The sequence below is a fragment of the Lygodium microphyllum genome, chromosome 28 (genome assembly GCF_053477565.2).
Source record: "Lygodium microphyllum isolate KBCC chromosome 28, Lygodium_microphyllum_v1.1.10, whole genome shotgun sequence".
NCBI lineage: Eukaryota > Viridiplantae > Streptophyta > Polypodiopsida > Schizaeales > Lygodiaceae > Lygodium > Lygodium microphyllum.
Window position 1 is genome coordinate 36,045,057 of NC_141162.1, and position 23,425 is coordinate 36,068,481.

Here is a 23,425-nt window from a genome sequence, read left to right on the forward strand (position 1 = left end):
ATCTCTGCGTAAAGTAGGATGTCCAAGATCCGAAGCTAGAATGTTGTTAGGAGACCTTGGCCACTAGGAGCCCAAATTTCAGATCGATCCTAGTGGGTTTGGTCGTAAACGTTCCGTTGCGAGGCGGATTCGAGAAACCCTAAGCAACAAAATCCGGAATATTCTATGGGAGTGCCGCGCAGCGACGCTTATATTTGTTTCTTGATAGACCACTAAATGCGTGCCTAGACAGCCGATGGGTGGGCACCTCACACTTCTTAATGGCACAAATCCCATAACCATTCATTATACTAGTACCCTTAGCAAAATTGTATCCACATATTCATACATGCCCCCTCCATTGATCTATGTCACATGCTATTCGTACCAACCCACATTGATATTTCCCTCCATAAGAGTCCATGTTCGAGAGTTTTGCATTCTATTAATCATGGGCATTCATCACTCTATGCATATACCTTGATGTATATCTCTGTTCCATGATGTGTAAATGTAGTCTTGTATCGCCAATGCCCACAAGACCTCACATGCTAGTAGATCATTCCCTTACGATATTCCATTCATCTTTGTGATAATACCATTGTGCTTGAACCCAAGATACTTAAGCTCAAAATAATTTGTTGTCATATAGTCTTGAAACTCAAAATAGTTATCCATAGCCCCAAGGAACTACCATGCTACTCATAGAGAATTAATATTGGAACATTTACTAGGAAGCATAAAAAATTTGTGTGCAAGGACCATCCAATTTATGCTTTCCCAAAGGCCCAAAGGCACAGAACCATCTCCTTTGTTTCACACTCAAATAAAAATAGACACTTTTTGTTTTCTTGCTTTTGGTTCCATGCTTTGTGCCTTGGTAAAAAGATGCTTTTGAATATAGAATCCATGCTCAATCACACATGATTTGAGAAGAAATGCCAAGTCATAACCCATGCCATGCAATCACATAATCAATACAATAGGTGAAAAGATGAATACACTGAAGGATTAGTGACTAGCCTATCCATAAGTGCTCATGCATCATGCAAGACGTTAACAGAATTCCTTGATTAAGTTAAGATCCTCAACCTAATCTCTCATCACTTAGTGGAATAATAATTTTTTTGAATTTTCTCCACCCACCCAAATCTCATATATACTTAGGAAATAATGGTCCTCATGATGTTGACCAAGATACAAATCCCATCTCTCAATTGAAGGAGTCCTTCACGACCCTCAAACTCACCCAACCACATTTTCCCCTCAACCTAAGACTCCTAATTTAGTCATGAATATTCTAACTCTCATATGTGCAAAGAATAGTGCATGCACAATGAAGGTGCTCTCTCAAGTGTAGGTGCATCTAAAATTTACTGCATATAGTTGCAATGGGCATCATGTTGTGCTAGTACTCAACGATGGTGCAATAGTGCATTAACCCAACCCATGGCATGGAAGTAATATAAAAAATCAGGAGACAACCCTCGAGTGCAGTGTATCTAACAAGTGCAATGTGAAGTGCTCGTGAATCCATAATTCCTATGATGTGCAAAGATATTGGCAAGAAAGTATACATGATTTAGGATGTCCAATAGTTACAATCAGAATCCAGCTCCAATTTGTCCAAGAAAATAAAAGTCTCAACCAAGACAATCAAGTTGTCCAGGACAAAAGATTCAAAAGCAATGCCAAAGACAATTCCTAGTCTAATTAGACACAAAAATCTAGCTTTCAAAAAACAACAAGGCAAATAGTCATGTAAACAACTAAGCACAAAAATTCCTACCAACCTAATATTTTAATAGGGGTTTTCAATTTACACGAAAATGCATGACAACGACTTCCCAATTGGATCCTCTACTTCTTGAAGTGCACCTCATTGCCTTTTGTTTCATCTATTAGTTCTCATCATTTCTCCTCTTTTACTTGTGTCCCCTTGACGGGGCTTTATCTATATTTCTGTGTTCGATCTACATGGTTGCCATGATGAGAGAGAGAGAGAGAGAGAGAGAGAGAGAGAGAGAGAGAGAGAGAGAGAGAGAGAGAGAGAGAGAGAGAGAGAGAGAGAGAGAGAGAGAGAGAGAGAGAGAGAGAGAGAGAGAGAGAGAGAGAGAGAGAGAGAGAGAGAGAGAGAGAGAGAGAGAGAGAGAGAGAGAGAGAGAGAGAGAGAGAGAGAGAGAGAGAGAGAGAGAGAGAGAAGTGCGAAGATAGATCTTGAGTGAAGAGAGAAAGTGAGTGAAGAGAGAAAATGAGACTGAGCAAGTGATATCCGCTCAAGCTGTACCTAAGTTGAGTCCTACCAAGGAGAGCACACATCTAGGCAACCCTATTCTCTTAATTTCTAACCATTCACTCCTTTTTTGTGATGCCTCCATATAAGCAAAGTAATGTAGCAAAACTTTGGACATATGACCTAACCACCAATCTCAATGCAAGCATGAATGCAAACAAAGTCCAGCTACTCCTCACATGTTATTTCTATGGTTATTACAAACAAATAAAATTGAAGATAAATGTATATTCTTAATTAATTTTTTTCTATGAAAATGCTCTTAAAACATAGGACATATCAAATGCAGAACTTTAAACTCATAAATATAGGTTATTGATGAAATTTTAAATATAGCTCGGATATGATGTCTTTTCTGTAGAAAAAGGCTTTATCATTAGGAACTCCTTTCTAAAAATTAGTAATTAGATTATTATATTTTTAAATGGATGGGTGGATAAGTAATGGAAAAATTTAGATAATGCAATTGTTTTCTTTTATATAATGTCATAAAGTCGCTCTTCTCTTTCGAAAGTAACTCCTAGTTTATAAAGTCTTGAAAAGTGATTAAAGAATAGAAATTTCTAGTCATAATTAATTAAAGTGATATTGCAATATTAGTATTAATATTGACAAAATGATTTCTAGTTAAATTAATTTGTAATAGCTTAAAGTATCATGCATTTGAAAGAAAGTATTTGTTATATAATAATCCATGGTTAGGGAAGTGAGAAATTTGATAGCCCTTATATATAATCCAAAGTTATAAGCTAGTCAAGTAAATGGGATAAATAGTGTGGATACCTAGGATGGTTAGCTAAATTCCAAATTTTTGCTAAGAATTTTTAGCAAATGAATTAGACATTACAAAGACATCAATTATTGGTTAGTAACATCTAATAAAACTAAAAAATGATTAAGATATATAGTTAAAACAAGTAATTATGCTCATAGATCCAAACTTCTTATAATTCACAGATGTACTATGAAGGTGATAAGTCTTTCCTCGTGTCCTTGCAATACAAACTTAAAGAACATATAAAAAAGAAAAACATGAACCATTGTCTTATAGATCACAACTCGTAGTTTTGAAAGATCCATCTACATGATGGTAGAATTATATATATAATAGGTGCACTAATCAAATTATGAGTTGAAAATCTCATTAGAACCTAGGATTCTTAAGAAGTGTAATGAAGACCATAAGGCCATCAAACTTTGCAACCAATGAAAAATAGGACCAGTGTTGAATGATGACTTCCTAGGTTTAGGTCTTAGATCTAGACTAAGCATAGTTTTAGGGAACTCAATTAGTCCATTCCAAACCTTGGCCAATTGCAAAGTGATCTCCAACATTGGGTACTAGAATACTCCTAAAGACCATTAGGTTATTAGGTCCCTTTAGGTCAATCCTCGGGTCGAGACCAAATACTTCATTCCAAGAGGTAGATTAAGGATCTCCCAGTTGGAAAAGTCCAAGAATTCTAGTGGAATCAAGATATAAATGATTGAAAAATGTTAATCCCAGTGCAAGAAAGAAAGAAAGAAAAAGACGTAGAGCAAAGTGGAAAAAGGCAGCTTGATTGAAGGAATAGAAGGAAAAAAGGACAAAAGCATAAGGGAAACCTTAAAAGTTCAAGGTAAGCGCAAAAGTGGAAAGGCACATTTTAAATATAAAAGCACACTCTAAATCCTTGTAAAAGAGCATTGTCAGGCTTCCTCCTGTGCAATTTGTAAATGTAGACAGGCATGGGTGAAGACATAATGCAAATAGGAAGGGAATAGGAAAAGAGGACCTAGGCTAAAATGGCCGAGTGTGTAAAAAAGGGATGGGTGTCCAAAGGGGATTAGGGTTTTGTATAAAAGGCAAAAAGTGAATGAAGAAACTCATTCTTGTGTGTAGCCAAAACTAGCTCTCTTCTTCTCTTCTTCTTCTTCTTCTTCTTCTTCTTCTTCTTCTTGCTTGCTTGAGCTTATGCTTGAGAGAGGGAGTGTGAGGGAGTGAGTGTGTGAGGGTGAGGGACTGTGGTGGTGGGTGAAGAAGCTCTCCATCTTCTCCTCTCTTCTTCTTCTTTTTCTCTTCTCTTCTCTTCTCTTCTCTTCTCTTGTCTCACACGTGGAAATGGATCATGGAGCTTGAGGATTGAGCTTGCTTAGGTTTGTACCTTGGATCATGGAGCTACCGGAGTGCTTGTGGGAGGAGGAAACACGATCGAGCATGGAGGTAAGATCACTACACTTGTAGGTGAGAAAGCGCGCACCTCTATGTGAGAGGTAGCCATTGCATTTTGCTTGAAACACTTGAAACAATAAGCGGTCTGTGGGTCTTGGCGGTCGAGTGAGAAGCTCCCATTTTTTGATTCTACTGCCAGAACCAACAGATTCAAGCTTTGAGTGCTTGAATACTCCAAATTGAGCATTGAAGTAGGATTTTCCCTAAACCGATGCTTGGGATAGGTAGGAAGCAAGGGAGTTGAAGAGGCATTTGATCTCCTTTGCAAGTAAGTTTTTCTAGTTTTTTGGATTTGGCTAAGTAGGTTGGATTATGTAAGTGGCTGCTTATGATTTTGGGATGCATTTAGGTAAGAAAAAACAAGGAAAATAGAGAAACACATACAAGGGTTTCTACTGTAATAGAAGGCCCAAGACAGGGAAAAAACATGGAAAAGAGAGCTTCAAGGCATTAGTATAGCAAAGAGAGAGAAGGGGGAAGTAATAAGACAAGAGAGAAAGGGTTTGAGAAGCCAAGAGAGTAGAGAGAGAGCTTTTTTGTTTGCATTTAGTTAAGAGAGAGCTTGAGAGAGAGAGAGAGAGAGAGAGAGAGAGAGAGAGAGAGAGAGAGAGAGAGAGAGAGAGAGAGAGAGAGAGAGAGAGAGAGAGAGAGAGAGAGAGAGAGAGAGAGAGAGAGAGAGAGAGAGAGAGAGAGAGAGAGAGAGAGAGAGAGAGAGAGAGAGAGAGAGAGAGAGAGAGAGAGAGAGAGAGAGAGAGAGCTATAGGGCAGGAGCACAGATTCATTCATCGATTCGCATTCCCGCATCCTTGAGCCCGACATGTATGCTCTAAGTGTTGATGCTTTTGATCCTAGTTGTAATGTTAGGATAGGTGCCATGATTATTTAAGTGATTTTTCATCGTTTTGGACCCTCGATTGCCACACTCGGATGGATTCCACAATCATCTGAGTCCTGCTACCACTCGGATAGTTTGAGTCACAAGTCCACTTGGACAATGTAACATGCTTGGGTCGCAACACATTTTAGTAGTCCATCTAAAATATGCCACCTGGAACTCCCACAGAATGTCATAGGGTTTGTCCATTAGTGACTCCCGAGTCTACTCCACAACAAAACGTATCGGCCAACCATGTTAGGATTGACCTGAATCTTCCTAGGTTTCTAATGGTCAAGTCATTCTATGGCCTTCTAGCGTCAGTAGTCTTCAGATGATCTACTTTGCACAGAGCATCTAAATCGAGATGGACTCATATTGCACTTGGTTCAAAGAGAATGGGAAATGAGAGGGATGCATCACGACCTCTCTACTCATAGGGTAAAGTCCCATTCCGGTCCCCTCAAAAGATATGAGCTAGGGTTCTACCCTACATTATCTAAGGCCAATACGTCATCACGATTTGAATGTTGAGAAGTCTCCTAGTTCTCTAGGACCACCCTACCGTAGGACAGACCCGTCGGGGTTTCCGTCCAACCGCTTTCCTTGATAGTTTTAATTTTATACTTACCTAAGGGGACATTAGTGGTAACACATACAAGCAGCTTTCTTAATTAACCCATTAGTCACATGTTCCTTTACGTAATTTTATGCACTGACACAAAAACAAATCAAACAAATTCCTTGAAAGTGAACTTTATATTAAAATTTCAAGTGAGATACAAATCCTGTCCATAGGACGATTCCTACAATCCATAAGGATGCGTCTTATTTTCCTCCAAGTTTTTGCCCTTGCACTAGTAATAGGGCCTTGAGATTCCTTCTTGAGTCACATAGACAATCTAAGTAGGACCCTGAGAGGCAAGGGATTTATAGCTAGAGCCCCACTGGCACTCGAGCATCCTCCTACAAATAGAAATTTCTATAGAGAGACCTCTCACGATGGGCTCGGTCCTCATTCCCGACGTGGCTATCAAAAACCCCCTTGGATAGGGTTGGCAACTAGCTAAAGGTGCTCAACATGCCTTTCCCAGCCAGGTGTTTCAACTTGAATCCAATTTGAAAGATTTTCTTCTTATCACTTCCTTTGTTATATGACTCCTTTTCCAAACAGGTGTTCCTAAGTACAAACACAAGCAGAAGTACACAATATGTACTAGACAATTCTTTGTTCTCTTTGCCAAAGGAAATTCCGATTTGATGCGATAGCATCTAGTCTCGGCTTTATCCCCATTATTGTCTGAGATTTCTAGAGATAACCTAATTTAATTTTCTCATTCTTTTGAATGAAGGAGTATCTTTGGAATGTTGATTGCAATTTGGGACATTGGCTTCCCTACAACAACGAAACCCTACGTATTCATTTGAACTAGGGTTTGTTGCATAATTCATATAGTTACTTAAGGACTTTGAATTCCTTTCAGCTTCAAGCAAGATGGGCCTTGAGAAGAATTCTTCAATTCTTTAGGGTTTTAAATTCTTTCAACTTTCTAGGAACCCTACGTATTCTATCATAAGTTCAATCTATGTTTTATGAGACGTAATAAAATTTCCTATTATTTCAACCAAGAAAATGGATGCAGATGCATAAAATCTATTTATCTTAATTGTAGTTTAATACATATTCTTGAAAATTTCCATATATATATTAGCATGAAATTTCCATGCAATTTATGTGCAATTTAATGACTTCTAAGTGCAATTTTAATCGATCACTTGAGATGAATGCGATGAATAAAATTTTTCTAGTACTCTCATGATCTCAAAATATGCTCAATTAAGTTACTATAATTAATGCAAAAATTCTTTTCTCCCAATTTCTTTTTCCTAATACAACAAGATGCACCTAATTCATAAGAGATGTGGTTTCTGCAGTTGTGGTCCCGTTGGTTGTGGTGGGAGTTTTAGCATTTGGAAAGATCTTTTACTTGGGGGTCATCGTCCGTAAGTGGATTTGAGAGATAAAGAAGGAGGAATGAATTTGAAATGAGAGATCATAAGAGAAGATGGCTTTAATCGATGGCTTTAGTCGAAGACCGAGATAGGGGGAATTGAGCTAACTCTCTCCCTCGTAGCCTCTCGGGGTAACTTCTCTCTCTCTCTCTCACTCTCTCTCAAAATATCTTGGATTGGTATTCTTCTACTTCCCTCTCTCTACCTCTCTCTTGCAGCCTCTTAGGGTCTCCTTGTACTTCTCTAACTGCTCCCCATGCCTCATATTTATAGCTAAACAAGAGACGAAGGGTTGTGGTTGAGAAGAAAAGCTCTTTATGGAGGGGATCTTAGAAAAATCAACAATATAATGCTCAAATCACAATTTTGATAGTTCCATTGGTTCCGAAAGGAGGGTAAAACTCCAAGATACTTGATTAGAAATCTTCCAGTTCACTCCTCCCTGTTCGAAGTGTTGTTTGTTGCCCATAAACTGATCGCGATGCACACTATTTCTCCAATCCTTCTTTTTTTGTATTAAATCTCCAAAATAAGCTGAAAAAACCAATTGCTTTTTTTAAACATGACATCTTGTTCTAGAAATCTCCATAGTTTTTAAGGATATTTACAATAATTAATATCTAAAATATGCTAGTTTTGCTCAAAAATCTAATATTTTTGGACCATCCATACTATACACATTAACACTAGTGATTAATATGGCTCATAACTCTTGTTCACGTTGTAACTTCTGTAAAGGGTGGCTACAGTCCTTGTCAATCTGGGAAACATATCGGATTATAACTCTTGTTTTTTTAATATTTTAATTAAATAAAAATTGTTAGTTAGTTTTACTTTAGTTAGTCTTTAGTTAGTAACCTTACTAGCTTATTAATTGACTAACTAAAATTTGAACTAACCAACTAATTTTTAATTGTATGGAAGTATCATATCTTTCTCCCCCTAGAGAAATCGAGATGTCCTCATCTCGAGAGTAACCGTGGGTATTGTTGATGAAGAGAATTCTCATCTATCCATGTAGTATCTTCTTCAAGATAATCCTTCCACTGGACAAGGTATTCTCTAAGGTTTCTACTCCTCAACTGTCTTTCCCTAGTACCTAGGATTTTATTTGGCTACAGCTCAAGGACTCCTTGGCTAGGCATTACAATATGTTGATCACTCAGTACATGGCTAGGATTAGACATATATTTATTTAGTAGACTAACATGAAATACGTTGTGAACTTTTTCATTTTTAGGGAGTTGAAGTTTGTAAGCATTAGGTTCTAGGCTTTTGAGGATCCTGTAAGGCCCGCAATACCTTGGGCTAAGCAATTTAAATTCTCCCAAGGATAAGGAACTCTTCTTGGGTCGTACACGAATGAAAACCATATCCCTTTCCTTGAAGAGCCGCTCTTGCCTGTTCAAATCCGCGTAAGCCTTCTGCCTATCCTTGGCAACTTTGATGTCTTGCCTAATGGCCTTAATGTGTTCATCCATTTCTTCTAGCATCTTCTTGGAAGCCTCTACCCTTAAAGTAGGGTTTGAGAAATTTAATGGAGAACGGCAATCATGCCCATACAATGCTTGAAAATGTGTCATTTGAATGCTTTGCTAGAAGGAAGCATTGTAGGCGAACTCCACCAAGGGTAGATATTGGATCCACTTCTTGGGTTCGTGACAACAATATGCTCTAAGCATATCTTCAATCACCCTTTTTGTTTGGCTATCAGTTTGAGGATAATAGGCCGCACTAAAATATAGCTGAGTCTCAATAGCTTCAAATATCCCTCTCCAAAAATGAGATGTGAAAAGAGAATCATGGTCACTGATGATCCTTTTAGGTACCCCATGTAACCTAAAAATCTCTTTTACAAAAATTCTTGCAATATCTAAAGCTTTGTAATTGGTTTTTGTTAGAATAAGATGAGCAACCTTTGTTAGCATGTCTACTATCACCATTATTAAGTTATATCCTCCTTGCACAGAAGGTAACTCAAATACAAAGTCCATGTTGATAAATTCCCACTTCATCTGAGGGATGTCAAGAGGTTGTAGCTTTCCAGGCATCTTCACATGCTCTACCTTGATGCGTTGACAAGACAGACATTCTATGACATATTTGAACATATCTCGCTTAAGTCTTTCCCAATGATAGCTCTTTCTAACCATGCTGAGGGTCTTGGCATATCCTGGATGACCAAAGAAAGGGAAATCATGTGCTTCCCAGAGTATCCATTTTTTAAGTCTTTGACTCAAAGGAATATATAGTCTTGTCCTAAAGTAGACTAGGCCTTCATAGACAGAGTACTCTTGGTATTTAACTTTGAGTTTGGGACTTTGGTCCTTTTCTAGGATTTCCTTTATCATTTTCTAATATTGTGGGTCATGTTTAGAGTCCTTCCTAGCCAATTCAAGGATAGGGTTGCCTAGCATTGACACCATGGTGGCTAGTGATCCGACCATCGAAGGTTCCTCCATAATGAGAGAGTTGAGGAACAGTTTATGACTTAAGGCATCAACAACCACATTTTCCTTGCCAGGTCTATATTTGATTTCAAAGTCATACTCTTGTAGCACCTCGATCTAGAGGTGTTGCCTCATGTTGAGGTCGGGCCTGGGAGAAGAACCATTTGATGCTCTTGTAGTCTGTGACCAAGGATAATTTGTTGCCGAGCAAGTAGTGCCTCTAGATGATAGCCAACACTTCCAAGTCATGAGTAGCATAATTTTTCTCATGGGTTTTTAACTTCCTTGAGGAATATGCCACGGGATGACCTTCTTGTATTAGTACACAACCTAGTGCAAGTGAGCTGGTATATGTAGCAAGTTCGAACTCCTTGCTCAAGTCTGGGAGTTTCAAAATTGGCACTGTCACTAAGCTATGTTTGAGTTGGTTGAAGCTTACTTATTTAGTAGTGGCTGTCCACACTATGGCGACATGCTTCTTTAGTAGATCTATGAGGGGTGCCGTAGCTAACACATAATCTTTGATGATAATTCTATACCATCCTGTGACCAAAAAAGCTATGCAGTTCCTTAATAGTGGTTGATGGGGGCCATTCTTGTACATCTTTAACCTTTGCAGGATCCATGGAGATTCCCTTTTCTAATACAATGAAGCCTAGATACTCAATCTGTCGTTTGAGGAAGTCACACTTTTTCTTTTTGGCATAAAGCTTGTGCATCCTCATGATTTCAAGGACAATGTGAAGTTGAGGTTCATGGTCTTGTTCTTCTTTGGAGTACACTAGGGTGTCATCAAAGAAAACAAGTACAAACTCGTCAAGGTATGGTCTAAAGATATCTTGCATTAGCCTATTGAATGTTGCAGGAGCATTGGTTAATCGAAAGGACATTACTGTGAACTCAAAATGACCATATCTAGTGTTGAAAGCTATCTTTGGAATATCCTCATCCTTGATGCAGATTTGGTAATACCCTGACCTTAAGTCAATTTTTGAGAATATTTTTTCCCCTTGTAGGCGATTGAGTAACTCGTCTATCCTTGGGATAGAATATTTATTTCTCTCTATAGGAACAAAGTCACTGACTGCATTCGCCTTTGGTTTCTTCCACTATCCTTGACCTTGTCCTTGTACTATTTTAGATTGGGATTTTGTCGTTCCCTAGTTCTGGTCTTTATAAGACCAAGATTTATTATTCTTGGATTTGGGTTGAACTTCTTGGAAAATGGGATCTGCTCTTATCAGTGAGTCTTGTAAATCTGTAGGACGCATAGATTCCAATCGGGTGTTCATTGGTGCATCTAACCCATTGCAAAATTTGGAAATGTGTTGGGATATGCTCATAGTCGAGGCATACTTTAGCAAGGAGACAAATTTTGAGTAGTATGCCTCCAATGATAGAACAAACTACTTTATCTTAAAGAACTCGTTCATCTTCTAAGTCCTGTATACCGGTGGCATATATCTCCCTTGCAGTGCTTCTTTGAGTTTATCCCAAGTTACTGTTCTTTCAGCTATTGCTTGGTCCTTGCACCATTACTTCCACATGAGCCTAGCTTTGCCAATAAGCTTGAGCTTGGCAATCATAGCCTAGTTTGCAAGTGCTGTTTCTTTTACATTGAAGTAATCCTCCATGGATTCAATCCATACTTCAACATCGGCTTCAATAGTCTTCCCTTTCCCATCAAATTCTAGTGGTTTGATTTGTTTGAGAAGAAACTTCTTCTCTTGTGCTTGTGTCGGGCTTAGTGTTGGAACACGATCTTGATTTTGCATTTGGGGTTGTGTCTGATTTGATTAAAATTTTCACGTTAAAATTGCATTTACACATCTCTTCACAACTTGTCTCAATGCACTGATTTTGATTAAATCACACATACTTCAACACTGTGCAACAAGTCAAGTAATTATAAAGTTCTCATTTATTCAAAAGAGGTATAAGCCTCAAGTACAATCATTCGGGGGAGATAGAGATAGGCTAGATAACTGGTCAAAAGATACATCAATGTAGGAGAACAAGTCCTTATTGGATTCTTTTACAAGGACAGAGTAGTAATATGGTTTTGGGGAATGGATTCTTAGGAAGTGATAAGTCATGGGAAGTTCAAGAAATCCCATCTTCTGATAGCCATGATGTTCGCATCACTCCATTATTTTAATTCTATCTACCGGCAAGACTTTGACCACCTCTTCATAGATGTAGCGTGTCTGTTCTACCTCCCGGCTTCCGATGTGTAGGATCGAGTTCACATGTGTCTCATGGAAGATGAATAACTTGATAACCTTCAAGTCCTCCAACCATTTTAGGCTCTTCAAATTGTTTTGAAGATAAGCAAACCGGTTGGCATCTATGTAGCAGCAACTTGCACTCCAAGTCCAATGCCTTTCCACAAACAACGGGTTGTTGAGGTGATCCAAGATCCCCATCATGTTGGTTCTTCGACGATAGCTTGAGGAGCTCATAGGAGTCCCAAACATGATATGAAATATGAGGAATCTGCTCCACGCCTCGTAGGTGTGGATGCAACAACAATCCTCACATGAGAAATAAAAAATGTTTTCTAGTGAAAACATTAATTCACTCTACCTGATTTACTCTTATCTTGCTTATGTTTTTTATTGGTTTTTTTTGATACCAACTATAATGTGCTTGGGACACGCGACACGTTTTAGTAGTCTATCAAGAGTTTGATCTAAAAGATGTTGCCTGGCACTCCCACGGAATGTCACATGGTTTTTCGATTAGCAACTCTTGAGTCTACTCCACAACGAAATGTAATGGCCAACCCTGTTAGATCTGAATCTTCTTGGGTTTCTAATGGTCATGTCATTCTGCGTGCTTCTAGTATTGATGATCTACTTTGCGTAGAGCATCTAAACCCAGGCGGACTTATATCGCACTTGGTTAAAAGAGAATGGAAAACGAGAGGGATGCATCACTCGACCTCTCTACCCGTAGGGTAAAGTCCCATTCTGGTCCCCTAAAACGATATGAGCCAAGATTCTACCGAACATTATCTAAGGTCAATACGTCATCTCGCGATTTGAACGTTGAGAAGCCTTCCAGTTCTCTGGGACCACCCTATCGTAGGACGGACCCATTGGGGGTTCCGCCCACCCGCTTTCCTTGATAGCTTTAGTTTCCTACTTACCTAAGGACACATTAGTGGTAACACATACAAGCAACTTCCTTAATTAACCCGTTAGTCACATGCTCCTTTATGTAATTTTATGCACTGACATGAAAACAGATAAGAAAAATTCCTTGAAAGTAAACTTTATATTAAAATTTCAATTGAGATACAAATCCTGTCCATAGGACAATTCCCGCAATCTGTAAGGATGAGTATTTTCCTCCAAGTTCCGCCCTTGCACTAGTAATAGGGCCTCGAGATTCCTTCCCGAGTCACATAGACCATCTGAGTAGGACCTAGAGGAAGGGGATTTACAAACACAGAGCCCCCTCTCGCACCCAAGCATCCTCCTATGAACAAACGTTTCTACGGAGAGACCTCTCACGACGGGCTCGGTCCACATTCCTAACGTGGCTATCAAAAACCCCCTTGGATAGGATTGGCAGCTAGCTGGGTGTGCTTAACATGCCTTTCCCAGGTGTTTCAACCTGAATCCAAATTGAAATATTTTCTTCTTATCAATTCAAGTACAAACACAAGCAGAAGTGCACAATATGTGCTCGAAAATTCTTTGTTCTCTCTGCCGCCCCAAAGGAAATTCCGATTTGATGCGATAGCATCTAGTCTCGGCTTTATCCCTGTTATCATCTGAGATTTCTAGAGATAACCTAATTTAATTTCCTCATTATTTTGAATGAAGGAGTATCTTTGCAATGTTGATTGCAATTTGGGACATTGGCTTCCCTACAACGAAACCCTACGTATTCATTTGAACTAGGGTCTGTCACATAATTCATATAGTTACTTAAGGACTTTGAATTCCTTTCGACTTCAAGCAAGATGGGCCTTGAGAAGAAGCCTTCAACTCTTTAGGGTTTGAAATTCTTTCAACTTCCTAAGAACCCTATAGCTGATCTTGAGGAAAAGTGGAAGTTGGCAAGGAGAGCATTGTAAGGTATAACTGCCTACAACTAAGAGCAGCAAGCTCAAAAGCTAAGGCTAGATATAGAAATGCACAAGGTTCAATGTATCTTAGCACTCACCAACTAAAATAGGATAGGACCAAACGTTGAGAGGGAGAGAACACTAGAAGCTGATCTTATGCTAAGCAAGCTTCTCAAACGAAGTGACTCTTAGATAGCACAACTGCTGAGCAGAGTGGAGCAGCTTTAGCGACTACATTGTTAGCAAGACTAGGAATCACCACGAATTCTAAGAGCTAGACTAGGATACGTGTGATTGCTAAGCAACTTGACAAGTATCAACCTGACAATGGCTCATATAGTTTTGTGGAGTAGTTTGAGCAAATATGCAAGGCTAATGACCTCACGGAACTTGCTCAATATGCACAAGATTTTGGACTTTGCCTAGGAGACAAAGGATGGACGTGGTATACTAGTCTAAACAATGCTAAATGCAATGACTTTAATACCCTCAAGAGTCTCTTCATTAGGAGATTCTTTGAGTCAGGATACTCTAACAACCTCATCGTTAGGTTGATGAATGTAAGTCAAAAGGACAAGGAGGATATTCGAGACTACATCACCCATGTGTGGAGTCTCTTTAAGAGAATCCCATCCCGGAGAGAGTGAGCTAGCAAATGAGCAGTCTCCACTGTGTTCATAAGCCACATATGAAGCGAAGAGCTTTACAAGGCCTTGGTGAGAAACTCCACCATGCAAAGGGATGCGCTAGCTAGGGTCTTCAAGGAAGCCATACGAGTGGATGACCTAGTCAAGGAGAGGAGGTCAAGACCCACAACCCAATACATCATAGTCTCTAGAACCTCAAAAAGGGCTACAACCATTGGTGAGAGATCTAACTAGAGCATGCAAGATAAGGGAAAGAGTGTTGACTAGGGCCTGAAGAGTTGGTAGACATGAAGCTAGGGTTGGCTAGATTGCAAGAGATGATGAGAAGGCTTGCATGACCTCACATGTGCAATGCGTGCATTGCTGAAAATGAAACTAAATTTTGACCAAGTGTATGGATTCTAGATCCAGACCTTGTACCAATTGTGGTAGGTTTGGCCATGATGTAATGTATTTCCGATTACCAAGGCGATTTTCATACTCACAACCATATAATCAGCCTTATTACCTAGGGTATAGACTGCAGCCTTTCGGGAGGGGGCTCCATAGGGATAGCTGAGATGAAGATTACCCTTAATACTAGGGCTCTCTTCATCTTAAACCACTTGTCCTTAGGATGGATATCAACCCCACAGGGATACCTAGACTACCTAGACCCATCGAACCATTGAGCAATGCTTTGATACATTATGTAGAGGAGACGAATGAGGACAAAGCATACATAAACCCTTACATCTTGTACAACAAAGACGATAATCCCATCTTGATGGATTTCAAACTAGTGACAATGATGGTGCTGGGTAGGGGAAGAGGTAGAGGTCTAGGAGGACAGAAGCAGGAATCCATCGAATGCTGGACTTGACTTATGGTCACCCAAGACACATCTCATTGGATGCTGGACTTGTGGTCACCCAAGACACATCTCATCTTGATGCCTCAAAAGGGAGCAAGACAATCGAGACAAGGTGGACCTGAGATGCCCTAAGTGTGGGATCACACACACTTGTATGCCAAGTCCCCTTGGTGAAAACCTTCCACTGATTTGGCTATCATGCCATCCATACCATTGAGACTATTCAAAGTTGAGACACTTGATGGAAAGAGAAGCCGTAGAAGAAGGAAAAAAGTGGGATGAGATGAAGATTACCCTTAAGACAAATAGTGCCACCATGTTACAAGGGGAAAGCAAGTCACGGATGAAAAAGCAAAGACGTCTGCTCCTAAGATAGGAGAAAGAAAAGTGCCAAGATTGGAGAATATCCCGATCTGAGAGGCACCAATTATAAGTGGTTGATAAGGTCAAGGACTGGGTGAGAGAAGCCCAAGTACACCTAAAATATGCAGAACTTGTTATTGAAGACAAAATTGATGAGCTCTTTAGCATGAGCACACCACTCTTGCCTAGTCGGTTAAGATCAAGAGACACATCCACACCCCACATAGTAGCATCGTATAGGCAGAGCCTAGATGCCACAGGTGGGCATACTGCCCAAGATCATTGGCAAAAGAGTGTAGAGCCTAATGAAAAGTAGGCGGTTGGCAACTTGCTCATGACATTGATATCGGCCCCCATGACTCTGCCTTTGGGAAAATTACTTAGGTAGAACTCAACGTTATGGCAAGGGTTGAAGTAGTGGGTAGAATGACATGACGAGCTTGGAGTGACCAACTTTTCCTAACCACGACTCAGTAATGCACATACCAAGCTTAACCTTGAATTCAATGCCTAAGTCTTTGTAGGTAAATGCATTTTGGGAAGGCACAGAGATACACATAGTCTTGCCTATCAAAGCATTAGGAGATGCTACAAGAAAGGGAATTATGGATATATGAGTTGGAGTCAATGTGCTCAACCATACAATCTTCTAGGCTTGGGGTAACCCATATGTGGAGACCACAAGGTTTGATGTCACGTTGGCTAACGAAATGAGGGTCAGATCATTTGGAGTGCTAAAAGGCTAGCCTTGAAGATAGTGGGAGTCCAGTTCTCACTGAACTTCATAGTTATGAAGGGAGTGGACTACGACATCCTACTAGGCCAACCCTAGATGCGAAATACACAAGTGATAGAAGATTGGAGTAAAGGTCTAATGTTCTTATGGAAAGTCATGAGAGTTGAGATGGATGCTTGGAAGACCACTTTGGTCATCCTAGATGCAATCTCCATCATGTTGAAAGGAGACATAGAAGTTAATAATTCATAAGGGCCACTAATAAAGTATATCCCTTGCCTTGAGGATGAGCGGGATTGAATGCATGTGCTAGCCACCATTGATATGCCATTCTCAGATGAAGATGAGGATTATAAACAAGCTACCGGGGTAGTTGGTGAGTCCCAGAAAGTCACATAATCTCAACTACTGCCAAAGAGGAGGATCCAGCCATCAGTGCCACTCTCTGCATGATGGATAGGAGCTCTAGTAATCAACCAACACCAATGCATCCACTATAGGAGCCTCTAATGCTAGAAACCCCTATAAATGTAAGAGTTGCCACTATCATTGAGATACAGGATGGGAATGAGAAAATGATATAACTTTCCTACCTATACATATCGGTGATTACCCAAAAGCCACATGTCTTTGATGCACTTATTGGCGAGGGAGCTGACTATAATATCCTTACACATGACCATTGGACCCTCATTGATACTAATGCAAAACTCAACCCATTTGGATTTGGGGGGCACTCCTACTCACTGCTGAGAAAGCACAAAATAATGGTCTCTATTGAGCTTGAAAGCCTACCTATGATATTTTGTGTGATGCCTAACACAAAGGCCGTTAATGGTAAGGAATCGCTACTAGGATGCACATTCAAGAAACAAGCACACTACAATGTCGACTATGACTCACAACGCATTCACCTTGCCACAATGACAATGTTCAGATAGTGACGGCTTTCAGGAAGGGTAGCGTGGCTCCATTGCAATAGCTTGTAGTGCCATTGGTAGAGGAACCAAGTGGAAGGTCTAAGTAGGGGAGTTTTAACTTGTCCCACCCTACCAAGACAAACTGCCTCTACCACCTAAAGAAGCCACACCCAAGACCACTGAGAAACAACTCAAATGGGTACCCAAATGCCAAACCGCAGCCACCTAGAAGCCAAATTTTGTGAACTCTAACCACATAATATCATTCCCTAAGCCTAGGATCCAAAGCTAGCACTACTGAAGTAGACAAATGGTCAAGCCTTGATGGGTGCCTTAAGACTATTGTATGCTCAAGGCTATTACGAAGGCAATACCTAGATTTGGTTGCCCAAGACTATGAGCGAGGTACACCTATCCCTCAATCCAGGACCTCTAGTCAATCTTCACCAAATGGTAAGCCAACGAGGATTGAGAAACCAATTGGTCCAAAAGGAACCAATAAACCCATCGAGCCCCAACATGTCTATCAACCAAAACCACAACTAGTTGCCCCTATATCAACTCAACCTGACACTCCTAGTGTCCCAACCGCTCCATAAGCGGAAAGCAATGCATTCTTTGAGCCCCAAGACCAACCCATCACACAAATGGCCACTACATACCCTATTGACCAATTAACAACGCACACATCACTTCCTAAGTTATCCACTCTTGCCAAACCCCAATCTCCCATAGGCCTCAAACCCTCCTATAAGCGTAGATCTATCCTTGTCTTAGCCTCGAACCTCGCCACATGAACATGGGTGATGACCTCATCACTTGAATCAAATGATTGAATGCCACATTCACCACACTAGCCAAGAGCTATGAAGAATGACTAGACTTAGGCCTCCTCGATGAGACATTAGCAATGGGAATACACTCCTTGCCATGCATTTGGGAGGAATATGAGTTCTATTCATCAAGATTCACAAGGTATCCAAGGAATTGATTGCCAATGAGATCTCTTGAGAGAAATCTTGCAAACAATAGTTGATCACATCAAATAGCAGATACAAAGTCTCTACAACAAGCCAGGAGCTAGAAGAGCTGACAAAGCTAGCCGACTTTGGCTCTTCCTTTTTGTGAAAATGTTATGCTTTACATATCAAATGGGAACAAGAGGGCTACCAAATTATAACCAATGCCGAGTAGAGACACACAATCAAAACCGCTAAGATGACCCTACCTATGTGGCTCCCACCTCATTTAGAGCCTTGACCGTCACGTGAAAATGGCCTTTAGAGTCATATGTCATGGTCCATCCCTATTTGGATTGACTCTCCTGACTGAGGAAGAATTACACGTTGCTAGTAGAATGAAATCTGGAGACTTCTTAACTAATGTCCTAACCTACATTACACACATAGGCATTAGGCCTCAAAACATGGACAATCATGCCCACTTAGAGTATAATCCACAGTTCTATGCAAGCAAGTGCTTCATGCCCTTAACCTTTCATCCTCCAATCCTATGAAGGAATTTCATCATTCCTAAGGGGATGGGGTAAGGTGGAAAAGAAAACATAACTTGAACTTTAGAACTTCAAATCAAAATTCAAAAGAAAAAAAGGTTCAAAAGCAAAAAAGGACAAATAAAGGGAACTTGTACTTGAAGAAAATCTTTTATGGAATTCATGCTTGGAATGTGTGGATTGCTTGAAGTATAAAAAGTTTCCATTCCTTTATACTAGGACATCACACCATTCCATAATGTTTGATCTTAAACTTTTTTCTTTTTTGCAAAAATTACTCTCAAAAGAGCTAATTGTAAACTATTGTGCCATAACAAGAACTCTAGATGGTAGGCCGACTCCCATTCTCAGAGAAAGAGCACAACAAGTACCAATTGGCCACTAAAACACAAGTATATAACCAACTAAAGTACCATAGCATCAATAATTTGAGAGAATTGGTGAACAAGGAAGGTGCAGTGAGATAAATAGTTGACCAATGCAATCTCCATAGATACATGGAGAAGGTTGGCTAGAAAATCGACCACGGCATATGCATATAATTTCTAAGAGCTTTCCACATAAGAAGGAACATTGGCACGATGACCATCAGGCAAGGTGAAACCTCTAGAAAGATGGAAGTTTCCCTTAATCTAGAAATTGTGGAGAAGGTGCAGGGATAAGCACAGAGGCCGGAAAAGGGGCCAAAAAGGGGCTGGAAAAGATGGAAGTTTCCCTTAATCTAGAAATTGTGGAGAAGGTGCAGGGATAAGCACAAAGGCCGGAAAAGGGGCCAAAAAAGGATGTGTACGGGATGCTAGGGATGGAGAAAAAGAAGGTTTACACTAAATGAAACAATCAGCCTAGCTAGTATTTTGGACCCCACCATTCACATGTAGGCTAAAATAGTCCACACCCTTTTCTCAAGCCAGAGATATAATGCTCCCATGAACAAAATAGGCATACCATTGTTGGAGAGTCTTGTAACCAACACCTTGGATGAGGTAAATTGGAATGCCTATGTCGTTTGAAAGACAATACAAGCATCGGCAAAGGTACTAGCCATAGCATCAAGGGTGCCAGAAGGGATTCTCCAGGTACCATAGCAGAGTCCAAGAGAAAAGAACTTGCCTCCAAGGATTTGACTATAGGATTTGGAGGAGTGTTAACTACCATCATTCAGGAAGCTCTGGTGGAGGCAGAAAGAGAAGTAGTAGAGGAGACTTTGGAGCCGTGACCACCAATCTGAGAGGAGCATCGCTCTTCCACCCCAGCAAGCCCAACCATCTCACTTTCAGTAGGAAAACATGAGGAAGATGAAGTCCACAAGGAACAATAAGAGAACATGGAGAGAGTTACTAAAATGAAAAGGAGAATGACCAACCATCTCAATAACAAGAAGCCCTGAGCTAGATAAAAGTTAGTGAAGCAGCAAGGCTCAAAATTATTGAGCCAAGGGGAGAGGAAAAAGATCACTCTCAAAATCCCCATAAGAAAACCTTGATCAACCTCCAAGAAAAATAGAGAGCTACAAAGGGTGGAGGAGGAATCGAAGAGACTAGAAGAAGAGCACATGAAAAGGCAAGAAGAGGATGAAGAATAACTAAGGTAACACAAGGAGGAGGAGATTGCTCTGCAAAAACATAATTAAAGATTTAGCCTACAAGTTGGCCCATTCCAAGAGCGAATGCCTCTGTTTACCGTAGCACAGAGGAGTGGGAAAATGGAGCAGAGGAGCAGGAAAATGGAAAAAGGAGATAACCGAAAGGGCACAGGACAAAGGAAGGAAAAGGAGCCCCGGATGGAAGTCAGACCTTGAAAATTTTGAATGACGACCTCTCCAGAAGGCCTCAACGTCGCCTCGAGAAAAGAAAAGAGTAAAAGTGCACCATTAATTGTGAAAGCGCTCCCAAATCCTTGTAAAAGAGTGCCAAGCTCACTCCTGTGCAAATTGTATGCACTAGTTGGGAACGGGATAAGTTAGAACGGTAGGAAATAGGAAAAGAGGGCCTAGGCTAATGGCCGACCATGTAAAATGTGGGGATGACTGCCCAAAAAGTAGGGCATGTATATAAAGTTCAAAAGTGAATGAGAAGATCATTCTTGTGTGTGGCCAAAGCTTCTTCTTCTTCTTCTCTTGTTTCTTGCCTTCTTGCTTGTGCTTGAGTGAGGGATTGAGGGAGTGTGAGGGAGTGAAGAAGTGAGTGTGTGAGAGTGAGGGATCGTGGAGAAGATGCTCCCCATATTCTCTCTTCATCTTCTCTTCTTCTCTTCTCTTCTCTTTTCTCGCGCGGCTATGGAGGATGGAGCTTGACGGAGAGGGCTTGAGGTTGCTTGAGCTTTCCGCAAGGATCGTGGAGCTACCGGAGTGCAAGAGAGAGGAGGGAACTCGATCGAGCATCAAGGTAAGCTCACTACACCCGTAAGGTAGGCATTGCGCGTCGGCTATGTGAGAGGTAGCCATGGCCGCTTGGCTTGAAACACTTGATCAATAAGTGGTCCGTAGGTCTCGGGGTAGAGCTCCGTAGCTCCCCTTCATTTTGGTTTTGTTGCTGGGACTGACGGAATTGAGCCTCGAGCACCATGCACATCGAATTGAGCATAGAAGTAGGGTTTGTAGCCCGAACCGGTGCTCGAGATAGTTAGGAGATTTAGGAGGTTTTAATCCTTGGAGCAAGTAAGTATTTTGATCTGCTATTGAATATTAGAGTAGGACCATCCATCTCCATCTGTATTTTTGATTTTTGTTGCATTAGGTTAAGATTAGGATAGGAAAAAGAAGGGAAACAGAAAGGGTTCTGCTACTACTGCTAGAAATAGGGAAATAGGGGCACAAATTCTGGAGTGCCATTCGATTTGAGCACCACTGTGATTTTAGGTATGTCTAGCATTTCCTTGTAGTGTTTTGCACCTATTTGGAAGGCACTGGATGATTCCATGGAGTAGGCGCTGAGCTTGAGTCATCGCGCGCAACCCACGGGCTGTTGTCTACGCAGTCGGACCAGCCCATCCAAGTCCTAGAATCAGACCACCCGATTTCTGGAGTCAGATCATCCGACTGCAAGAATCAGACTATCCAACTGCGAGAATCGAACCACCCGTCTGATCCGATTCCAACAGTTAGACCCAGTACCAAAATCGGACCACCCCGTCCGACTGTGAGAATCGGACCACTTTTCCTAGTGTGAGAATCGGACCATTGGTCCTAGCGCCACAATCGAACCAGTCGTCCTATCGCAGGAGTCGGACCCCCCTATTCGAGGAAATCAAACCAAAGTAGAAATCAGACCAGCACGTCCGATTTTCAAAATCGGACCACCCTATCCGAGTCTCAAAATCAGACCAACCTCAAAATCAAACCAGCTCGTCTGATTCTCAAAATCGAACCACCCTGTCTGAGTCCGAAAATCAGACCACCCTATCTTCCCAAAATCGGACCACCCTGTCTGAGTCCCAGAATTGGACCACTTCACCAGAACTTAAAATAGAGGGTTTTTGAACCTGCCTGACAGTCCTGGCCACCCTGTTCACATCTTTGACCCCCTCTGGAAACCCAATTTAGCCCTTAGAAGCCAGAGACCAGACAGGATAACCAAGGATTCACCCCAACTAGCTAGACATTGAGCGGACCGAATTTAGAACTTGACTTCACTTTCGGTAACCAACCAACGAACGTGAGGGGAAGAGTGGAGTTTGCATTGACCATTTCCTGCATCCGCACCTCACTTTTGACTTTATCACCAAAGGTGCGCTACAAGAAAAGAAAAAGATTGTTTTTGCACTGAGCGCCAGAAAGCACGAAGCACAACTTGTGAATAAGATTTACAACTGCTTTCAATAACAAGGAATTCATTAGGAGATATAATAACCTCAAGGAACCCACTTTTAGGAGAAGATCCCAAAACATAGTTGGGTGGGTGAGAGCCCCATCAGTAGGACCTTAAGAGGACACGAAGATCCAGAAGGCGACAACATAGAGGATCGAAGCTACTCAAATTGATTGACGACCTTGTGGAGCTGGAAGTGGGAGCAATGTCAGGATCACGAGGTGGACAAGGAGAGGATGGATTGGACTTGGGAGAATTCCCAGTCTTAGTACAGGAGTTAGTCAATGAGTACGACTTGTTGACTAGGATGGTAGTTCAGGGAAAACCAGTAGAGGAAGTGGTAGCAAGCCTAGAAGAGCAAAGAAATGTGATTAGAAAGGCACTAGAGAGCATAATTGCCTATAACCACCAACAGAAGGCTAGGAAACTCCAACAAGATGTAGACATGTATGAGGCCCGACGTGTGTTAGCCTTGGCTGGTGCAGCCAAGGTAGGGCCAAATGTAGAGAGAGAACGAGCAGGAGGGGTTGACTTATCGTTGAGTGAAATCGTAGCTAAGCGGCTCATGGACAATATGTCTGCTCAGCAGAGCGCAACAGCCTTGGCCACCGCATTACTCTCGGGATTAGGGGTCACGCAAGGGGCAAAGGGGCAATCTAGAATCCCTATTGTAGCAAAGCAGCTAGAC